The sequence below is a fragment of the Patella vulgata genome, chromosome 2 (genome assembly GCF_932274485.2).
Source record: "Patella vulgata chromosome 2, xgPatVulg1.2, whole genome shotgun sequence".
Lineage (NCBI taxonomy): Eukaryota > Metazoa > Mollusca > Gastropoda > Patellidae > Patella > Patella vulgata.
Genome location: NC_065880.2, coordinates 30,547,985 through 30,569,369, shown reverse-complemented (window position 1 = coordinate 30,569,369; position 21,385 = coordinate 30,547,985). Strand labels below are relative to the sequence as shown.

The 21,385-nt window shown below is 34.4% G+C and overlaps 8 non-coding genes across 8 annotated transcripts; all 8 read right to left on the bottom strand.

Moving 5' to 3' along the window:
* Window positions 1-2,298: 2,298 nt before the first annotated feature.
* Window positions 2,299-2,380, bottom strand: Trnas-cga (transfer RNA serine (anticodon CGA)). Its single transcript has one exon. It is a non-coding gene; the product is annotated as a tRNA-Ser (tRNA).
* A 2,521-nt stretch (window positions 2,381-4,901) lies between these two features.
* Window positions 4,902-4,983, bottom strand: Trnas-cga (transfer RNA serine (anticodon CGA)). Its single transcript has one exon. It is a non-coding gene; the product is annotated as a tRNA-Ser (tRNA).
* Window positions 4,984-7,500: 2,517 nt separating this feature from the next.
* Trnas-cga (transfer RNA serine (anticodon CGA)) lies at window positions 7,501-7,582 on the bottom strand. Its single transcript has one exon. It is a non-coding gene; the product is annotated as a tRNA-Ser (tRNA).
* A 2,517-nt stretch (window positions 7,583-10,099) lies between these two features.
* Trnas-cga (transfer RNA serine (anticodon CGA)) lies at window positions 10,100-10,181 on the bottom strand. The gene has a single exon. It is a non-coding gene; the product is annotated as a tRNA-Ser (tRNA).
* A 2,517-nt stretch (window positions 10,182-12,698) lies between these two features.
* On the bottom strand, window positions 12,699-12,780 carry Trnas-cga (transfer RNA serine (anticodon CGA)). Its single transcript has one exon. It is a non-coding gene; the product is annotated as a tRNA-Ser (tRNA).
* A 2,517-nt stretch (window positions 12,781-15,297) lies between these two features.
* Window positions 15,298-15,379, bottom strand: Trnas-cga (transfer RNA serine (anticodon CGA)). The gene has a single exon. It is a non-coding gene; the product is annotated as a tRNA-Ser (tRNA).
* A 2,517-nt stretch (window positions 15,380-17,896) lies between these two features.
* Window positions 17,897-17,978, bottom strand: Trnas-cga (transfer RNA serine (anticodon CGA)). Its single transcript has one exon. It is a non-coding gene; the product is annotated as a tRNA-Ser (tRNA).
* A 2,505-nt stretch (window positions 17,979-20,483) lies between these two features.
* On the bottom strand, window positions 20,484-20,565 carry Trnas-cga (transfer RNA serine (anticodon CGA)). Its single transcript has one exon. It is a non-coding gene; the product is annotated as a tRNA-Ser (tRNA).
* Between the last annotated feature and the right edge of the window lie 820 nt (window positions 20,566-21,385).

Genomic DNA, 21,385 nt, shown 5'->3' with positions numbered 1-21,385 from the left:
TGAACGCCAATGTAGTGTCGTGTAACTGTCAAGGGTTCCTTCCCATACATGTGTATCCGGGACCCCCGAACGATAAACAAATGAATATAAATATTTTTGGTGTTATCTGGCTTTTATTTTGAAAAATCATAGGTTTGTAACAGGAAAAATCAAATAAGAACTAATAAAACAAATACGATGATAACAGAAATATAAATTAATTATACAGCCCATTTGATCAAATTTTACGATCCTCGCTGTAGTTCACAGAATTCCATACTAAAATTGTCAAACGGTGGTTCAGATCCGGTTGCCTCTGTAAAACTTTCTTGGTTCGAGTTCGAAGGAGGACTGTTTGTTTCACCCTGAAGATCGCTAATAATACCGTTTACGCAGTCTTGAACTTGCACCCACTTCAATCTTCTATACATGTCGAAGGTGTCACGTAACCCCTGTACCACACGTTTCCTAAGGATCAGTTGATAACCGCCGCTGATATAGCCTTCATCGCTTCTGGAAGAAATCTTGAAATTAAGTGACTGCAACAGTTCATCTGCAAAGATAAATTAGATAAAAGATGGTAATGAAAAGAATAACCAATTAGAATATAATTATGTTAACCCGTTCAGATATTGCCAGATATCAATAGATTAATCAATATATAGACATACCTAATTGTTGAAGATTTTGCACACTGTGATCGTGCACTTTCAAAAGCGATCGTAGTTTAATTGCCGCCGTCAAACTATCCATTCTGAACAACAGTCGTATTGCAAATAACGAGACTAAGACCGATTAAAGAACAGAAGTGTTTAATGCTCAGTACTTTCTCTACTGGTTATATATAGTGTAGTTAGTTTTCTGAATTTACTCACAAATCAAAAGTTATGATAAGGTTTTACTTTAATGGTAGCCGATGCTCTTCCCTGTGTAAACATCTAGGATGGTCATTACTTTGATCATTATTGATTGATTGGTAATGATATTTCGACCTCACGGCGATCTACGTCTTTGATCTCGAATGATTAAATGATGACGAGTTTATTTCTTTGATGTTACAAACGAAGCCATTTGTACATGATCGACTTTAACCAAAGCCATTAGCATATGATTGATTGATTGATTGCTAATGCCTTCCTTCTTTGATATTTTGACCACACCGCGATATTCGTCTTTGATCCCCAATGATTAAATGACGACGCGTTTATTTTTTTGACGTTACAAACGAAGCCATTTGTATATGATGGACGTTATAACAGAAACCATTTGCATATGATCGACGTTATAACAGAAACCATTTGCATATGATTATTATTGATTGATTGCTATATGCCTTCCTTCTTTGAGATTTCGACCTCACAGCGATATTCGTCTTGTATCTTGATAAAATGATAACGCGCTTATTTCGTTCAAGTTACAAACCAAACCATTTGTATTATGATCGATGTTTAAGAACGGGTTGACTTTTGAACCAATAATTAATTAATCCTTGATTGCACAAGGATTGGTCAATTCATTCGGAAAGTGTTCGATCATAGACATTGGTAGATATTTTGAATACGTTTTGTTCAATATTTCTCGTTTACACATTTCTTACTTTGTAAGCTAATCATAGACTTTTGTTTAAAGAATCTCAATTTCAGCAAATAAGCATTTAAACAAAAACTTATTTAATTTACAGGGTAGAAAAATCTTATAATTTTTCTGTTAAATTTGTTGATTGGCTGATCTTTAAAAATGATAATTTGATTAATAAAGGGGAAGAACGGTTTGACTTTTGAGCCAATAATTAATTAATCCTTGCACAAGGACTGTTCAATTCATTCGGAAAGTGTGCGATCATAGACTTAGATATTTTGAATATGATTTGTTCAATATTTCTCGTTTACTCGTTTCTTACTTTGTAAACTAATCATAGCCTTTTGTTTAAAGAATCTCAATTTCAACAAATACGCACCTAAACAAAAACTTAATTTACGGGATAGAAAGATCCGTAAAAGGATTATAATAATCTATAATTTTTCTGTTAAATTTGTTGTTTGGCTGATCTTTAAAAATGATCATTTGATTAATAAAACGTTATAGACATGTTAATATAGTGTTCTGGGATGTGTTTGTGTCCATTTGGTATCTGAACACCCAAGGTTCCGTAAAAGGTTATAATAATCTATAATTTTCCTGTTAAATTTGTTGATTGGCTGATCTTTAAAATTGATCATTTTAATATAGTGTTCTGGGATGTGTTTGTGTCCATTTGGTATCTGAACACCCAAGGTGATGCGTTATGTTAACCTACCTACCCAATTTTAAAATATTCGACGCTGCGAGCAGGATTCGAACCTGCGCGGGTAGAACCCATTGGATTTCGAGTCCAACGCCTTAACCACTCGGCCATCACAGCGACAAATGATGAAAAGAAAATCCTAATAGAATTCGAACATAAGAACAAATTTAACGGCCTACGTTTTTACTTTTCAAGTTGAATGTCTTGACTTGAAGAGGAAATGGAATGAATTGACCGGAATCAGTTAGTGACCTAGTTCTTTGTGCACTGAGCCACCACAGCTCCCGTCTTGAAGACGACTAAGGCATATTAAATTTAACGGCCTACGTTTCTGAACGCCAATGTAGTGTCGTGTAACTGTCAAGGGTTCCTTCCCATACATGTGTATCCGGGACCCCCGAACGATAAACAAATGAATATAAATATTTTTGGTGTTATCTGGCTTTTATTTTGAAAAATCATAGGTTTGTAACAGGAAAAATCAAATAAGAACTAATAAAACAAATACGATGATAACAGAAATATAAATTAATTATACAGCCCATTTGATCAAATTTTACGATCCTCGCTGTAGTTCACAGAATTCCATACTAAAATTGTCAAACGGTGGTTCAGATCCGGTTGCCTCTGTAAAACTTTCTTGGTTCGAGTTCGAAGGAGGACTGTTTGTTTCACCCTGAAGATCGCTAATAATACCGTTTACGCAGTCTTGAACTTGCACCCACTTCAATCTTCTATACATGTCGAAGGTGTCACGTAACCCCTGTACCACACGTTTCCTAAGGATCAGTTGATAACCGCCGCTGATATAGCCTTCATCGCTTCTGGAAGAAATCTTGAAATTAAGTGACTGCAACAGTTCATCTGCAAAGATAAATTAGATAAAAGATGGTAATGAAAAGAATAACCAATTAGAATATAATTATGTTAACCCGTTCAGATATTGCCAGATATCAATAGATTAATCAATATATAGACATACCTAATTGTTGAAGATTTTGCACACTGTGATCGTGCACTTTCAAAAGCGATCGTAGTTTAATTGCCGCCGTCAAACTATCCATTCTGAACAACAGTCGTATTGCAAATAACGAGACTAAGACCGATTAAAGAACAGAAGTGTTTAATGCTCAGTACTTTCTCTACTGGTTATATATAGTGTAGTTAGTTTTCTGAATTTACTCACAAATCAAAAGTTATGATAAGGTTTTACTTTAATGGTAGCCGATGCTCTTCCCTGTGTAAACATCTAGGATGGTCATTACTTTGATCATTATTGATTGATTGGTAATGATATTTCGACCTCACGGCGATCTACGTCTTTGATCTCGAATGATTAAATGATGACGAGTTTATTTCTTTGATGTTACAAACGAAGCCATTTGTACATGATCGACTTTAACCAAAGCCATTAGCATATGATTGATTGATTGATTGCTAATGCCTTCCTTCTTTGATATTTTGACCACACCGCGATATTCGTCTTTGATCCCCAATGATTAAATGACGACGCGTTTATTTTTTTGACGTTACAAACGAAGCCATTTGTATATGATGGACGTTATAACAGAAACCATTTGCATATGATCGACGTTATAACAGAAACCATTTGCATATGATTATTATTGATTGATTGCTATATGCCTTCCTTCTTTGAGATTTCGACCTCACAGCGATATTCGTCTTGTATCTTGATAAAATGATAACGCGCTTATTTCGTTCAAGTTACAAACCAAACCATTTGTATTATGATCGATGTTTAAGAACGGGTTGACTTTTGAACCAATAATTAATTAATCCTTGATTGCACAAGGATTGGTCAATTCATTCGGAAAGTGTTCGATCATAGACATTGGTAGATATTTTGAATACGTTTTGTTCAATATTTCTCGTTTACACATTTCTTACTTTGTAAGCTAATCATAGACTTTTGTTTAAAGAATCTCAATTTCAGCAAATAAGCATTTAAACAAAAACTTATTTAATTTACAGGGTAGAAAAATCTTATAATTTTTCTGTTAAATTTGTTGATTGGCTGGTCTTTAAAAATGATAATTTGATTAATAAAGGGGAAGAACGGTTTGACTTTTGAGCCAATAATTAATTAATCCTTGATTGCACAAGGACTGTTCAATTCATTCGGAAAGTGTGCGATCATAGACTTAGATATTTTGAATATGATTTGTTCAATATTTCTCGTTTACTCGTTTCTTACTTTGTAGGCTAATCATAGCCTTTTGTTTAAAGAATCTCAATTTCAACAAATACGCACCTAAACAAAAACTTATTTAATTTACGGGATAGAAAGATCCGTAAAAGGATTATAATAATCTATAATTTTTCTGTTAAATTTGTTGTTTGGCTGATCTTTAAAAATGATCATTTGATTAATAAAACGTTATAGACATGTTAATATAGTGTTCTGGGATGTGTTTGTGTCCATTTGGTATCTGAACACCCAAGGTTCCGTAAAAGGTTATAATAATCTATAATTTTCCTGTTAAATTTGTTGATTGGCTGATCTTTAAAATTGATCATTTTAATATAGTGTTCTGGGATGTGTTTGTGTCCATTTGGTATCTGAACACCCAAGGTGATGCGTTATGTTAACCTACCTGCCCAATTTTAAAATATTCGACGCTGCGAGCAGGATTCGAACCTGCGCGGGTAGAACCCATTGGATTTCGAGTCCAACGCCTTAACCACTCGGCCATCACAGCGACAAATGATGAAAAGAAAATCCTAATAGAATTCGAACATAAGAACAAATTTAACGGCCTACGTTTTTACTTTTCAAGTTGAATGTCTTGACTTGAAGAGGAAATGGAATGAATTGACCGGAATCAGTTAGTGACCTAGTTCTTTGTGCACTGAGCCACCGCAGCTCCCGTCTTGAAGACGACTAAGGCATATTAAATTTAACGGCCTACGTTTCTGAACGCCAATGTAGTGTCGTGTAACTGTCAAGGGTTCCTTCCCATACATGTGTATCCGGGACCCCCGAACGATAAACAAATGAATATAAATATTTTTGGTGTTATCTGGCTTTTATTTTGAAAAATCATAGGTTTGTAACAGGAAAAATCAAATAACAACTAATAAAACAAATACGATGATAACAGAAATATACATTAATTATACAGCCCATTTGATCAAATTTTACGATCCTCGCTGTAGTTCACAGAATTCCATACTAAAATTGTCAAACGGTGGTTCAGATCCGGTTGCCTCTGTAAAACTTTCTTGGTTCGAGTTCGAAGGAGGACTGTTTGTTTCACCCTGAAGATCGCTAATAATACCGTTTACGCAGTCTTGAACTTGCACCCACTTCAATCTTCTGTACATGTCGAAGGTGTCACGTAACCCCTGTACCACACGTTTCCTAAGGATCAGTTGATAACCGCCGCTGATATAGCCTTCATCGCTTCTGGAAGAAATCTTGAAATTAAGTGACTGCAACAGTTCATCTGCAAAGATAAATTAGATAAAAGATGGTAATGAAAAGAATAACCAATTAGAATATAATTATGTTAACCCGTTCAGATATTGCCAGATATCAATAGATTAATCAATATATAGACATACCTAATTGTTGAAGATTTTGCACACTGTGATCGTGCACTTTCAAAAGCGATCGTAGTTTAATTGCCGCCGTCAAACTATCCATTCTGAACAACAGTCGTATTGCAAATAACGAGACTAAGACCGATTAAAGAACAGAAGTGTTTAATGCTCAGTACTTTCTCTACTGGTTATATATAGTGTAGTTAGTTTTCTGAATTTACTCACAAATCAAAAGTTATGATAAGGTTTTACTTTAATGGTAGCCGATGCTCTTCCCTGTGTAAACATCTAGGATGGTCATTACTTTGATCATTATTGATTGATTGGTAATGATATTTCGACCTCACGGCGATCTACGTCTTTGATCTCGAATGATTAAATGATGACGAGTTTATTTCTTTGATGTTACAAACGAAGCCATTTGTACATGATCGACTTTAACCAAAGCCATTAGCATATGATTGATTGATTGATTGCTAATGCCTTCCTTCTTTGATATTTTGACCACACCGCGATATTCGTCTTTGATCCCCAATGATTAAATGACGACGCGTTTATTTTTTTGACGTTACAAACGAAGCCATTTGTATATGATGGACGTTATAACAGAAACCATTTGCATATGATCGACGTTATAACAGAAACCATTTGCATATGATTATTATTGATTGATTGCTATATGCCTTCCTTCTTTGAGATTTCGACCTCACAGCGATATTCGTCTTGTATCTTGATAAAATGATAACGCGCTTATTTCGTTCAAGTTACAAACCAAACCATTTGTATTATGATCGATGTTTAAGAACGGGTTGACTTTTGAACCAATAATTAATTAATCCTTGATTGCACAAGGATTGGTCAATTCATTCGGAAAGTGTTCGATCATAGACATTGGTAGATATTTTGAATACGTTTTGTTCAATATTTCTCGTTTACACATTTCTTACTTTGTAAGCTAATCATAGACTTTTGTTTAAAGAATCTCAATTTCAGCAAATAAGCATTTAAACAAAAACTTATTTAATTTACAGGGTAGAAAAATCTTATAATTTTTCTGTTAAATTTGTTGATTGGCTGATCTTTAAAAATGATAATTTGATTAATAAAGGGGAAGAACGGTTTGACTTTTGAGCCAATAATTAATTAATCCTTGCACAAGGACTGTTCAATTCATTCGGAAAGTGTGCGATCATAGACTTAGATATTTTGAATATGATTTGTTCAATATTTCTCGTTTACTCGTTTCTTACTTTGTAAACTAATCATAGCCTTTTGTTTAAAGAATCTCAATTTCAACAAATACGCACCTAAACAAAAACTTATTTAATTTACGGGATAGAAAGATCCGTAAAAGGATTATAATAATCTATAATTTTTCTGTTAAATTTGTTGTTTGGCTGATCTTTAAAAATGATCATTTGATTAATAAAACGTTATAGACATGTTAATATAGTGTTCTGGGATGTGTTTGTGTCCATTTGGTATCTGAACACCCAAGGTTCCGTAAAAGGTTATAATAATCTATAATTTTCCTGTTAAATTTGTTGATTGGCTGATCTTTAAAATTGATCATTTTAATATAGTGTTCTGGGATGTGTTTGTGTCCATTTGGTATCTGAACACCCAAGGTGATGCGTTATGTTAACCTACCTACCCAATTTTAAAATATTCGACGCTGCGAGCAGGATTCGAACCTGCGCGGGTAGAACCCATTGGATTTCGAGTCCAACGCCTTAACCACTCGGCCATCACAGCGACAAATGATGAAAAGAAAATCCTAATAGAATTCGAACATAAGAACAAATTTAACGGCCTACGTTTTTACTTTTCAAGTTGAATGTCTTGACTTGAAGAGGAAATGGAATGAATTGACCGGAATCAGTTAGTGACCTAGTTCTTTGTGCACTGAGCCACCACAGCTCCCGTCTTGAAGACGACTAAGGCATATTAAATTTAACGACCTACGTTTCTGAACGCCAATGTAGTGTCGTGTAACTGTCAAGGGTTCCTTCCCATACATGTGTATCCGGGACCCCCGAACGATAAACAAATGAATATAAATATTTTTGGTGTTATCTGGCTTTTATTTTGAAAAATCATAGGTTTGTAACAGGAAAAATCAAATAAGAACTAATAAAACAAATACGATGATAACAGAAATATAAATTAATTATACAGCCCATTTGATCAAATTTTACGATCCTCGCTGTAGTTCACAGAATTCCATACTAAAATTGTCAAACGGTGGTTCAGATCCGGTTGCCTCTGTAAAACTTTCTTGGTTCGAGTTCGAAGGAGGACTGTTTGTTTCACCCTGAAGATCGCTAATAATACCGTTTACGCAGTCTTGAACTTGCACCCACTTCAATCTTCTGTACATGTCGAAGGTGTCACGTAACCCCTGTACCACACGTTTCCTAAGGATCAGTTGATAACCGCCGCTGATATAGCCTTCATCGCTTCTGGAAGAAATCTTGAAATTAAGTGACTGCAACAGTTCATCTGCAAAGATAAATTAGATAAAAGATGGTAATGAAAAGAATAACCAATTAGAATATAATTATGTTAACCCGTTCAGATATTGCCAGATATCAATAGATTAATCAATATATAGACATACCTAATTGTTGAAGATTTTGCACACTGTGATCGTGCACTTTCAAAAGCGATCGTAGTTTAATTGCCGCCGTCAAACTATCCATTCTGAACAACAGTCGTATTGCAAATAACGAGACTAAGACCGATTAAAGAACAGAAGTGTTTAATGCTCAGTACTTTCTCTACTGGTTATATATAGTGTAGTTAGTTTTCTGAATTTACTCACAAATCAAAAGTAATGATAAGGTTTTACTTTAATGGTAGCCGATGCTCTTCCCTGTGTAAACATCTAGGATGGTCATTACTTTGATCATTATTGATTGATTGGTAATGATATTTCGACCTCACGGCGATCTACGTCTTTGATCTCGAATGATTAAATGATGACGAGTTTATTTCTTTGATGTTACAAACGAAGCCATTTGTACATGATCGACTTTAACCAAAGCCATTAGCATATGATTGATTGATTGATTGCTAATGCCTTCCTTCTTTGATATTTTGACCACACCGCGATATTCGTCTTTGATCCCCAATGATTAAATGACGACGCGTTTATTTTTTTGACGTTACAAACGAAGCCATTTGTATATGATGGACGTTATAACAGAAACCATTTGCATATGATCGACGTTATAACAGAAACCATTTGCATATGATTATTATTGATTGATTGCTATATGCCTTCCTTCTTTGAGATTTCGACCTCACAGCGATATTCGTCTTGTATCTTGATAAAATGATAACGCGCTTATTTCGTTCAAGTTACAAACCAAACCATTTGTATTATGATCGATGTTTAAGAACGGGTTGACTTTTGAACCAATAATTAATTAATCCTTGATTGCACAAGGATTGGTCAATTCATTCGGAAAGTGTTCGATCATAGACATTGGTAGATATTTTGAATACGTTTTGTTCAATATTTCTCGTTTACACATTTCTTACTTTGTAAGCTAATCATAGACTTTTGTTTAAAGAATCTCAATTTCAGCAAATAAGCATTTAAACAAAAACTTATTTAATTTACAGGGTAGAAAAATCTTATAATTTTTCTGTTAAATTTGTTGATTGGCTGATCTTTAAAAATGATAATTTGATTAATAAAGGGGAAGAACGGTTTGACTTTTGAGCCAATAATTAATTAATCCTTGCACAAGGACTGTTCAATTCATTCGGAAAGTGTGCGATCATAGACTTAGATATTTTGAATATGATTTGTTCAATATTTCTCGTTTACTCGTTTCTTACTTTGTAAGCTAATCATAGCCTTTTGTTTAAAGAATCTCAATTTCAACAAATACGCACCTAAACAAAAACTTATTTAATTTACGGGATAGAAAGATCCGTAAAAGGATTATAATAATCTATAATTTTTCTGTTAAATTTGTTGTTTGGCTGATCTTAAAAAATGATCATTTGATTAATAAAACGTTATAGACATGTTAATATAGTGTTCTGGGATGTGTTTGTGTCCATTTGGTATCTGAACACCCAAGGTTCCGTAAAATGTTATAATAATCTATAATTTTCCTGTTAAATTTGTTGATTGGCTGATCTTTAAAATTGATCATTTTAATATAGTGTTCTGGGATGTGTTTGTGTCCATTTGGTATCTGAACACCCAAGGTGATGCGTTATGTTAACCTACCTACCCAATTTTAAAATATTCGACGCTGCGAGCAGGATTCGAACCTGCGCGGGTAGAACCCATTGGATTTCGAGTCCAACGCCTTAACCACTCGGCCATCACAGCGACAAATGATGAAAAGAAAATCCTAATAGAATTCGAACATAAGAACAAATTTAACGGCCTACGTTTTTACTTTTCAAGTTGAATGTCTTGACTTGAAGAGGAAATGGAATGAATTGACCGGAATCAGTTAGTGACCTAGTTCTTTGTGCACTGAGCCACTGCAGCTCCCGTCTTGAAGACGACTAAGGCATATTAAATTTAACGGCCTACGTTTCTGAACGCCAATGTAGTGTCGTGTAACTGTCAAGGGTTCCTTCCCATACATGTGTATCCGGGACCCCCGAACGATAAACAAATGAATATAAATATTTTTGGTGTTATCTGGCTTTTATTTTGAAAAATCATAGGTTTGTAACAGGAAAAATCAAATAAGAACTAATAAAACAAATACGATGATAACAGAAATATAAATTAATTATACAGCCCATTTGATCAAATTTTACGATCCTCGCTGTAGTTCACAGAATTCCATACTAAAATTGTCAAACGGTGGTTCAGATCCGGTTGCCTCTGTAAAACTTTCTTGGTTCGAGTTCGAAGGAGGACTGTTTGTTTCACCCTGAAGATCGCTAATAATACCGTTTACGCAGTCTTGAACTTGCACCCACTTCAATCTTCTGTACATGTCGAAGGTGTCACGTAACCCCTGTACCACACGTTTCCTAAGGATCAGTTGATAACCGCCGCTGATATAGCCTTCATCGCTTCTGGAAGAAATCTTGAAATTAAGTGACTGCAACAGTTCATCTGCAAAGATAAATTAGATAAAAGATGGTAATGAAAAGAATAACCAATTAGAATATAATTATGTTAACCCGTTCAGATATTGCCAGATATCAATAGATTAATCAATATATAGACATACCTAATTGTTGAAGATTTTGCACACTGTGATCGTGCACTTTCAAAAGCGATCGTAGTTTAATTGCCGCCGTCAAACTATCCATTCTGAACAACAGTCGTATTGCAAATAACGAGACTAAGACCGATTAAAGAACAGAAGTGTTTAATGCTCAGTACTTTCTCTACTGGTTATATATAGTGTAGTTAGTTTTCTGAATTTACTCACAAATCAAAAGTAATGATAAGGTTTTACTTTAATGGTAGCCGATGCTCTTCCCTGTGTAAACATCTAGGATGGTCATTACTTTGATCATTATTGATTGATTGGTAATGATATTTCGACCTCACGGCGATCTACGTCTTTGATCTCGAATGATTAAATGATGACGAGTTTATTTCTTTGATGTTACAAACGAAGCTATTTGTACATGATCGACTTTAACCAAAGCCATTAGCATATGATTGATTGATTGATTGCTAATGCCTTCCTTCTTTGATATTTTGACCACACCGCGATATTCGTCTTTGATCCCCAATGATTAAATGACGACGCGTTTATTTTTTTGACGTTACAAACGAAGCCATTTGTATATGATGGACGTTATAACAGAAACCATTTGCATATGATCGACGTTATAACAGAAACCATTTGCATATGATTATTATTGATTGATTGCTATATGCCTTCCTTCTTTGAGATTTCGACCTCACAGCGATATTCGTCTTGTATCTTGATAAAATGATAACGCGCTTATTTCGTTCAAGTTACAAACCAAACCATTTGTATTATGATCGATGTTTAAGAACGGGTTGACTTTTGAACCAATAATTAATTAATCCTTGATTGCACAAGGATTGGTCAATTCATTCGGAAAGTGTTCGATCATAGACATTGGTAGATATTTTGAATACGTTTTGTTCAATATTTCTCGTTTACACATTTCTTACTTTGTAAGCTAATCATAGACTTTTGTTTAAAGAATCTCAATTTCAGCAAATAAGCATTTAAACAAAAACTTATTTAATTTACAGGGTAGAAAAATCTTATAATTTTTCTGTTAAATTTGTTGATTGGCTGATCTTTAAAAATGATAATTTGATTAATAAAGGGGAAGAACGGTTTGACTTTTGAGCCAATAATTAATTAATCCTTGCACAAGGACTGTTCAATTCATTCGGAAAGTGTGCGATCATAGACTTAGATATTTTGAATATGATTTGTTCAATATTTCTCGTTTACTCGTTTCTTACTTTGTAAGCTAATCATAGCCTTTTGTTTAAAGAATCTCAATTTCAACAAATACGCACCTAAACAAAAACTTATTTAATTTACGGGATAGAAAGATCCGTAAAAGGATTATAATAATCTATAATTTTTCTGTTAAATTTGTTGTTTGGCTGATCTTTAAAAATGATCATTTGATTAATAAAACGTTATAGACATGTTAATATAGTGTTCTGGGATGTGTTTGTGTCCATTTGGTATCTGAACACCCAAGGTTCCGTAAAAGGTTATAATAATCTATAATTTTCCTGTTAAATTTGTTGATTGGCTGATCTTTAAAATTGATCATTTTAATATAGTGTTCTGGGATGTGTTTGTGTCCATTTGGTATCTGAACACCCAAGGTGATGCGTTATGTTAACCTACCTACCCAATTTTAAAATATTCGACGCTGCGAGCAGGATTCGAACCTGCGCGGGTAGAACCCATTGGATTTCGAGTCCAACGCCTTAACCACTCGGCCATCACAGCGACAAATGATGAAAAGAAAATCCTAATAGAATTCGAACATAAGAACAAATTTAACGGCCTACGTTTTTACTTTTCAAGTTGAATGTCTTGACTTGAAGAGGAAATGGAATGAATTGACCGGAATCAGTTAGTGACCTAGTTCTTTGTGCACTGAGCCACTGCAGCTCCCGTCTTGAAGACGACTAAGGCATATTAAATTTAACGGCCTACGTTTCTGAACGCCAATGTAGTGTCGTGTAACTGTCAAGGGTTCCTTCCCATACATGTGTATCCGGGACCCCCGAACGATAAACAAATGAATATAAATATTTTTGGTGTTATCTGGCTTTTATTTTGAAAAATCATAGGTTTGTAACAGGAAAAATCAAATAAGAACTAATAAAACAAATACGATGATAACAGAAATATAAATTAATTATACAGCCCATTTGATCAAATTTTACGATCCTCGCTGTAGTTCACAGAATTCCATACTAAAATTGTCAAACGGTGGTTCAGATCCGGTTGCCTCTGTAAAACTTTCTTGGTTCGAGTTCGAAGGAGGACTGTTTGTTTCACCCTGAAGATCGCTAATAATACCGTTTACGCAGTCTTGAACTTGCACCCACTTCAATCTTCTGTACATGTCGAAGGTGTCACGTAACCCCTGTACCACACGTTTCCTAAGGATCAGTTGATAACCGCCGCTGATATAGCCTTCATCGCTTCTGGAAGAAATCTTGAAATTAAGTGACTGCAACAGTTCATCTGCAAAGATAAATTAGATAAAAGATGGTAATGAAAAGAATAACCAATTAGAATATAATTATGTTAACCCGTTCAGATATTGCCAGATATCAATAGATTAATCAATATATAGACATACCTAATTGTTGAAGATTTTGCACACTGTGATCGTGCACTTTCAAAAGCGATCGTAGTTTAATTGCCGCCGTCAAACTATCCATTCTGAACAACAGTCGTATTGCAAATAACGAGACTAAGACCGATTAAAGAACAGAAGTGTTTAATGCTCAGTACTTTCTCTACTGGTTATATATAGTGTAGTTAGTTTTCTGAATTTACTCACAAATCAAAAGTAATGATAAGGTTTTACTTTAATGGTAGCCGATGCTCTTCCCTGTGTAAACATCTAGGATGGTCATTACTTTGATCATTATTGATTGATTGGTAATGATATTTCGACCTCACGGCGATCTACGTCTTTGATCTCGAATGATTAAATGATGACGAGTTTATTTCTTTGATGTTACAAACGAAGCTATTTGTACATGATCGACTTTAACCAAAGCCATTAGCATATGATTGATTGATTGATTGCTAATGCCTTCCTTCTTTGATATTTTGACCACACCGCGATATTCGTCTTTGATCCCCAATGATTAAATGACGACGCGTTTATTTTTTTGACGTTACAAACGAAGCCATTTGTATATGATGGACGTTATAACAGAAACCATTTGCATATGATCGACGTTATAACAGAAACCATTTGCATATGATTATTATTGATTGATTGCTATATGCCTTCCTTCTTTGAGATTTCGACCTCACAGCGATATTCGTCTTGTATCTTGATAAAATGATAACGCGCTTATTTCGTTCAAGTTACAAACCAAACCATTTGTATTATGATCGATGTTTAAGAACGGGTTGACTTTTGAACCAATAATTAATTAATCCTTGATTGCACAAGGATTGGTCAATTCATTCGGAAAGTGTTCGATCATAGACATTGGTAGATATTTTGAATACGTTTTGTTCAATATTTCTCGTTTACACATTTCTTACTTTGTAAGCTAATCATAGACTTTTGTTTAAAGAATCTCAATTTCAGCAAATAAGCATTTAAACAAAAACTTATTTAATTTACAGGGTAGAAAAATCTTATAATTTTTCTGTTAAATTTGTTGATTGGCTGATCTTTAAAAATGATAATTTGATTAATAAAGGGGAAGAACGGTTTGACTTTTGAGCCAATAATTAATTAATCCTTGCACAAGGACTGTTCAATTCATTCGGAAAGTGTGCGATCATAGACTTAGATATTTTGAATATGATTTGTTCAATATTTCTCGTTTACTCGTTTCTTACTTTGTAAGCTAATCATAGCCTTTTGTTTAAAGAATCTCAATTTCAACAAATACGCACCTAAACAAAAACTTATTTAATTTACGGGATAGAAAGATCCGTAAAAGGATTATAATAATCTATAATTTTTCTGTTAAATTTGTTGTTTGGCTGATCTTTAAAAATGATCATTTGATTAATAAAACGTTATAGACATGTTAATATAGTGTTCTGGGATGTGTTTGTGTCCATTTGGTATCTGAACACCCAAGGTTCCGTAAAAGGTTATAATAATCTATAATTTTCCTGTTAAATTTGTTGATTGGCTGATCTTTAAAATTGATCATTTTAATATAGTGTTCTGGGATGTGTTTGTGTCCATTTGGTATCTGAACACCCAAGGTGATGCGTTATGTTAACCTACCTACCCAATTTTAAAATATTCGACGCTGCGAGCAGGATTCGAACCTGCGCGGGTAGAACCCATTGGATTTCGAGTCCAACGCCTTAACCACTCGGCCATCACAGCGACAAATGATGAAAAGAAAATCCTAATAGAATTCGAACATAAGAACAAATTTAACGGCCTACGTTTTTACTTTTCAAGTTGAATGTCTTGACTTGAAGAGGAAATGGAATGAATTGACCGGAATCAGTTAGTGACCTAGTTCTTTGTGCACTGAGCCACTGCAGCTCCCGTCTTGAAGACGACTAAGGCATATTAAATTTAACGGCCTACGTTTCTGAACGCCAATGTAGTGTCGTGTAACTGTCAAGGGTTCCTTCACATACATGTGTATCCGGGACCCCCGAACGATAAACAAATGAATATAAATATTTTTGGTGTTATCTGGCTTTTATTTTGAAAAATCATAGGTTTGTAACAGGAAAAATCAAATAAGAACTAATAAAACAAATACGATGATAACAGAAATATAAATTAATTATACAGCCCATTTGATCAAATTTTACGATCCTCGCTGTAGTTCACAGAATTCCATACTAAAATTGTCAAACGGTGGTTCAGATCCGGTTGCCTCTGTAAAACTTTCTTGGTTCGAGTTCGAAGGAGGACTGTTTGTTTCACCCTGAAGATCGCTAATAATACCGTTTACGCAGTCTTGAACTTGCACCCACTTCAATCTTCTGTACATGTCGAAGGTGTCACGTAACCCCTGTACCACACGTTTCCTAAGGATCAGTTGATAACCGCCGCTGATATAGCCTTCATCGCTTCTGGAAGAAATCTTGAAATTAAGTGACTGCAACAGTTCATCTGCAAAGATAAATTAGATAAAAGATGGTAATGAAAAGAATAACCAATTAGAATATAATTATGTTAACCCGTTCAGATATTGCCAGATATCAATAGATTAATCAATATATAGACATACCTAATTGTTGAAGATTTTGCACACTGTGATCGTGCACTTTCAAAAGCGATCGTAGTTTAATTGCCGCCGTCAAACTATCCATTCTGAACAACAGTCGTATTGCAAATAACGAGACTAAGACCGATTAAAGAACAGAAGTGTTTAATGCTCAGTACTTTCTCTACTGGTTATATATAGTGTAGTTAGTTTTCTGAATTTACTCACAAATCAAAAGTAATGATAAGGTTTTACTTTAATGGTAGCCGATGCTCTTCCCTGTGTAAACATCTAGGATGGTCATTACTTTGATCATTATTGATTGATTGGTAATGATATTTCGACCTCACGGCGATCTACGTCTTTGATCTCGAATGATTAAATGATGACGAGTTTATTTCTTTGATGTTACAAACGAAGCCATTTGTACATGATCGACTTTAACCAAAGCCATTAGCATATGATTGATTGATTGATTGCTAATGCCTTCCTTCTTTGATATTTTGACCACACCGCGATATTCGTCTTTGATCCCCAATGATTAAATGACGACGCGTTTATTTTTTTGACGTTACAAACGAAGCCATTTGTATATGATGGACGTTATAACAGAAACCATTTGCATATGATCGACGTTATAACAGAAACCATTTGCATATGATTATTATTGATTGATTGCTATATGCCTTCCTTCTTTGAGATTTCGACCTCACAGCGATATTCGTCTTGTATCTTGATAAAATGATAACGCGCTTATTTCGTTCAAGTTACAAACCAAACCATTTGTATTATGATCGATGTTTAAGAACGGGTTGACTTTTGAACCAATAATTAATTAATCCTTGATTGCACAAGGATTGGTCAATTCATTCGGAAAGTGTTCGATCATAGACATTGGTAGATATTTTGAATACGTTTTGTTCAATATTTCTCGTTTACACATTTCTTACTTTGTAAGCTAATCATAGACTTTTGTTTAAAGAATCTCAATTTCAGCAAATAAGCATTTAAACAAAAACTTATTTAATTTACAGGGTAGAAAAATCTTATAATTTTTCTGTTAAATTTGTTGATTGGCTGATCTTTAAAAATGATAATTTGATTAATAAAGGGGAAGAACGGTTTGACTTTTGAGCCAATAATTAATTAATCCTTGCACAAGGACTGTTCAATTCATTCGGAAAGTGTGCGATCATAGACTTAGATATTTTGAATATGATTTGTTCAATATTTCTCGTTTACTCGTTTCTTACTTTGTAAGCTAATCATAGCCTTTTGTTTAAAGAATCTCAATTTCAACAAATACGCACCTAAACAAAAACTTATTTAATTTACGGGATAGAAAGATCCGTAAAAGGATTATAATAATCTATAATTTTTCTGTTAAATTTGTTGTTTGGCTGATCTTTAAAAATGATCATTTGATTAATAAAACGTTATAGACATGTTAATATAGTGTTCTGGGATGTGTTTGTGTCCATTTGGTATCTGAACACCCAAGGTTCCGTAAAAGGTTATAATAATCTATAATTTTCCTGTTAAATTTGTTGATTGGCTGATCTTTAAAATTGATCATTTTAATATAGTGTTCTGGGATGTGTTTGTGTCCATTTGGTATCTGAACACCCAAGGTGATGCGTTATGTTAACCTACCTACCCAATTTTAAAATATTCGACGCTGCGAGCAGGATTCGAACCTGCGCGGGTAGAACCCATTGGATTTCGAGTCCAACGCCTTAACCACTCGGCCATCACAGCGACAAATGATGAAAAGAAAATCCTAATAGAATTCGAACATAAGAACAAATTTAACGGCCTACGTTTTTACTTTTCAAGTTGAATGTCTTGACTTGAAGAGGAAATGGAATGAATTGACCGGAATCAGTTAGTGACCTAGTTCTTTGTGCACTGAGCCACTGCAGCTCCCGTCTTGAAGACGACTAAGGCATATTAAATTTAACGGCCTACGTTTCTGAACGCCAATGTAGTGTCGTGTAACTGTCAAGGGTTCCTTCACATACATGTGTATCCGGGACCCCCGAACGATAAACAAATGAATATAAATATTTTTGGTGTTATCTGGCTTTTATTTTGAAAAATCATAGGTTTGTAACAGGAAAAATCAAATAAGAACTAATAAAACAAATACGATGATAACAGAAATATAAATTAATTATACAGCCCATTTGATCAAATTTTACGATCCTCGCTGTAGTTCACAGAATTCCATACTAAAATTGTCAAACGGGGGTTCAGATCCGGTTGCCTCTGTAAAACTTTCTTGGTTCGAGTTCGAAGGAGGACTGTTTGTTTCACCCTGAAGATCGCTAATAATACCGTTTACGCAGTCTTGAACTTGCACCCACTTCAATCTTCTGTACATGTCGAAGGTGTCACGTAACCCCTGTACCACACGTTTCCTAAGGATCAGTTGATAACCGCCGCTGATATAGCCTTCATCGCTTCTGGAAGAAATCTTGAAATTAAGTGACTGCAACAGTTCATCTGCAAAGATAAATTAGATAAAAGATGGTAATGAAAAGAATAACCAATTAGAACATAATTATGTTAACCCGTTCAGATATTGCCAGATATCAATAGATTAATCAATATATAGACATACCTAATTGTTGAAGATTTTGCACACTGTGATCGTGCACTTTCAAAAGCGATCGTAGTTTAATTGCCGCCGTCAAACTATCCATTCTGAACAACAGTCGTATTGCAAATAACGAGACTAAGACCGATTAAAGAACAGAAGTGTTTAATGCTCAGTACTTTCTCTACTGGTTATATATAGTGTAGTTAGTTTTCTGAATTTACTCACAAATCAAAAGTAATGATAAGGTTTTACTTTAATGGTAGCCGATGCTCTTCCCTGTGTAAACATCTAGGATGGTCATTACTTTGATCATTATTGATTGATTGGTAATGATATTTCGACCTCACGGCGATCTACGTCTTTGATCTCGAATGATTAAATGATGACGAGTTCATTTCTTTGATGTTACAAACGAAGCCATTTGTACATGATCGACTTTAACCAAAGCCATTAGCATATGATTGATTGATTGATTGCTAATGCCTTCCTTCTTTGATATTTTGACCACACCGCGATATTCGTCTTTGATCCCCAATGATTAAATGACGACGCGTTTATTTTTTTGACGTTACAAACGAAGCCATTTGTATATGATGGACGTTATAACAGAAACCATTTGCATATGATCGACGTTATAACAGAAACCATTTGCATATGATTATTATTGATTGATTGCTATATGCCTTCCTTCTTTGAGATTTCGACCTCACAGCGATATTCGTCTTGTATCTTGATAAAATGATAACGCGCTTATTTCGTTCAAGTTACAAACCAAACCATTTGTATTATGATCGATGTTGACTTTTGAACCAATAATTAATTAATCCTTGATTGCACAAGGATTGGTCAATTCATTCGGAAAGTGTTCGATCATAGACATTGGTAGATATTTTGAATACGTTTTGTTCAATATTTCTCGTTTACACATTTCTTACTTTGTAAGCTAATCATAGACTTTTGTTTAAAGAATCTCAATTTCAGCAAATAAGCATTTAAACAAAAACTTATTTAATTTACAGGGTAGAAAAATCTTATAATTTTTCTGTTAAATTTGTTGATTGGCTGATCTTTAAAAATGATAATTTGATTAATAAAGGGGAAGAACGGTTTGACTTTTGAGCCAATAATTAATTAATCCTTGCACAAGGACTGTTCAATTCATTCGGAAAGTGTGCGATCATAGACTTAGATATTTTGAATATGATTTGTTCAATATTTCTCGTTTACTCGTTTCTTACTTTGTAAGCTAATCATAGCCTTTTGTTTAAAGAATCTCAATTTCAACAAATACGCACCTAAACAAAAACTTATTTAATTTACGGGATAGAAAGATCCGTAAAAGGATTATAATAATCTATAATTTTTCTGTTAAATTTGTTGTTTGGCTGATCTTTAAAAATGATCATTTGATTAATAAAACGTTATAGACATGTTAATATAGTGTTCTGGGATGTGTTTGTGTCCATTTGGTATCTGAACACCCAAGGTTCCGTAAAAGGTTATAATAATCTATAATTTTCCTGTTAAATTTGTTGATTGGCTGATCTTTAAAATTGATCATTTTAATATAGTGTTCTGGGATGTGTTTGTGTCCATTTGGTATCTGAACACCCAAGGTGATGCGTTATGTTAACCTACCTACCCAATTTTAAAATATTCGACGCTGCGAGCAGGATTCGAACCTGCGCGGGTAGAACCCATTGGATTTCGAGTCCAACGCCTTAACCACTCGGCCATCACAGCGACAAATGATGAAAAGAAAATCCTAATAGAATTCGAACATAAGAACAAATTTAACGGCCTACGTTTTTACTTTTCAAGTTGAATGTCTTGACTTGAAGAGGAAATGGAATGAATTGACCGGAATCAGTTAGTGACCTAGTTCTTTGTGCACTGAGCCACTGCAGCTCCCGTCTTGAAGACGACTAAGGCATATTAAATTTAACGGCCTACGTTTCTGAACGCCAATGTAGTGTCGTGTAACTGTCAAGGGTTCCTTCACATACATGTGTATCCGGGACCCCCGAACGATAAACAAATGAATATAAATATTTTTGGTGTTATCTGGCTTTTATTTTGAAAAATCATAGGTTTGTAACAGGAAAAATCAAATAAGAACTAATAAAACAAATACGATGATAACAGAAATATAAATTAATTATACAGCCCATTTGATCAAATTTTACGATCCTCGCTGTAGTTCACAGAATTCCATACTAAAATTGTCAAACGGTGGTTCAGATCCGGTTGCCTCTGTAAAACTTTCTTGGTTCGAGTTCGAAGGAGGACTGTTTGTTTCACCCTGAAGATCGCTAATAATACCGTTTACGCAGTCTTGAACTTGCACCCACTTCAATCTTCTGTACATGTCGAAGGTGTCACGTAACCCCTGTACCACACGTTTCCTAAGGATCAGTTGATAACCGCCGCTGATATAGCCTTCATCGCTTCTGGAAGAAATCTTGAAATTAAGTGACTGCAACAGTTCATCTGCAAAGATAAATTAGATAAAAGATGGTAATGAAAAGAATAACCAATTAGAATATAATTATGTTAACCCGTT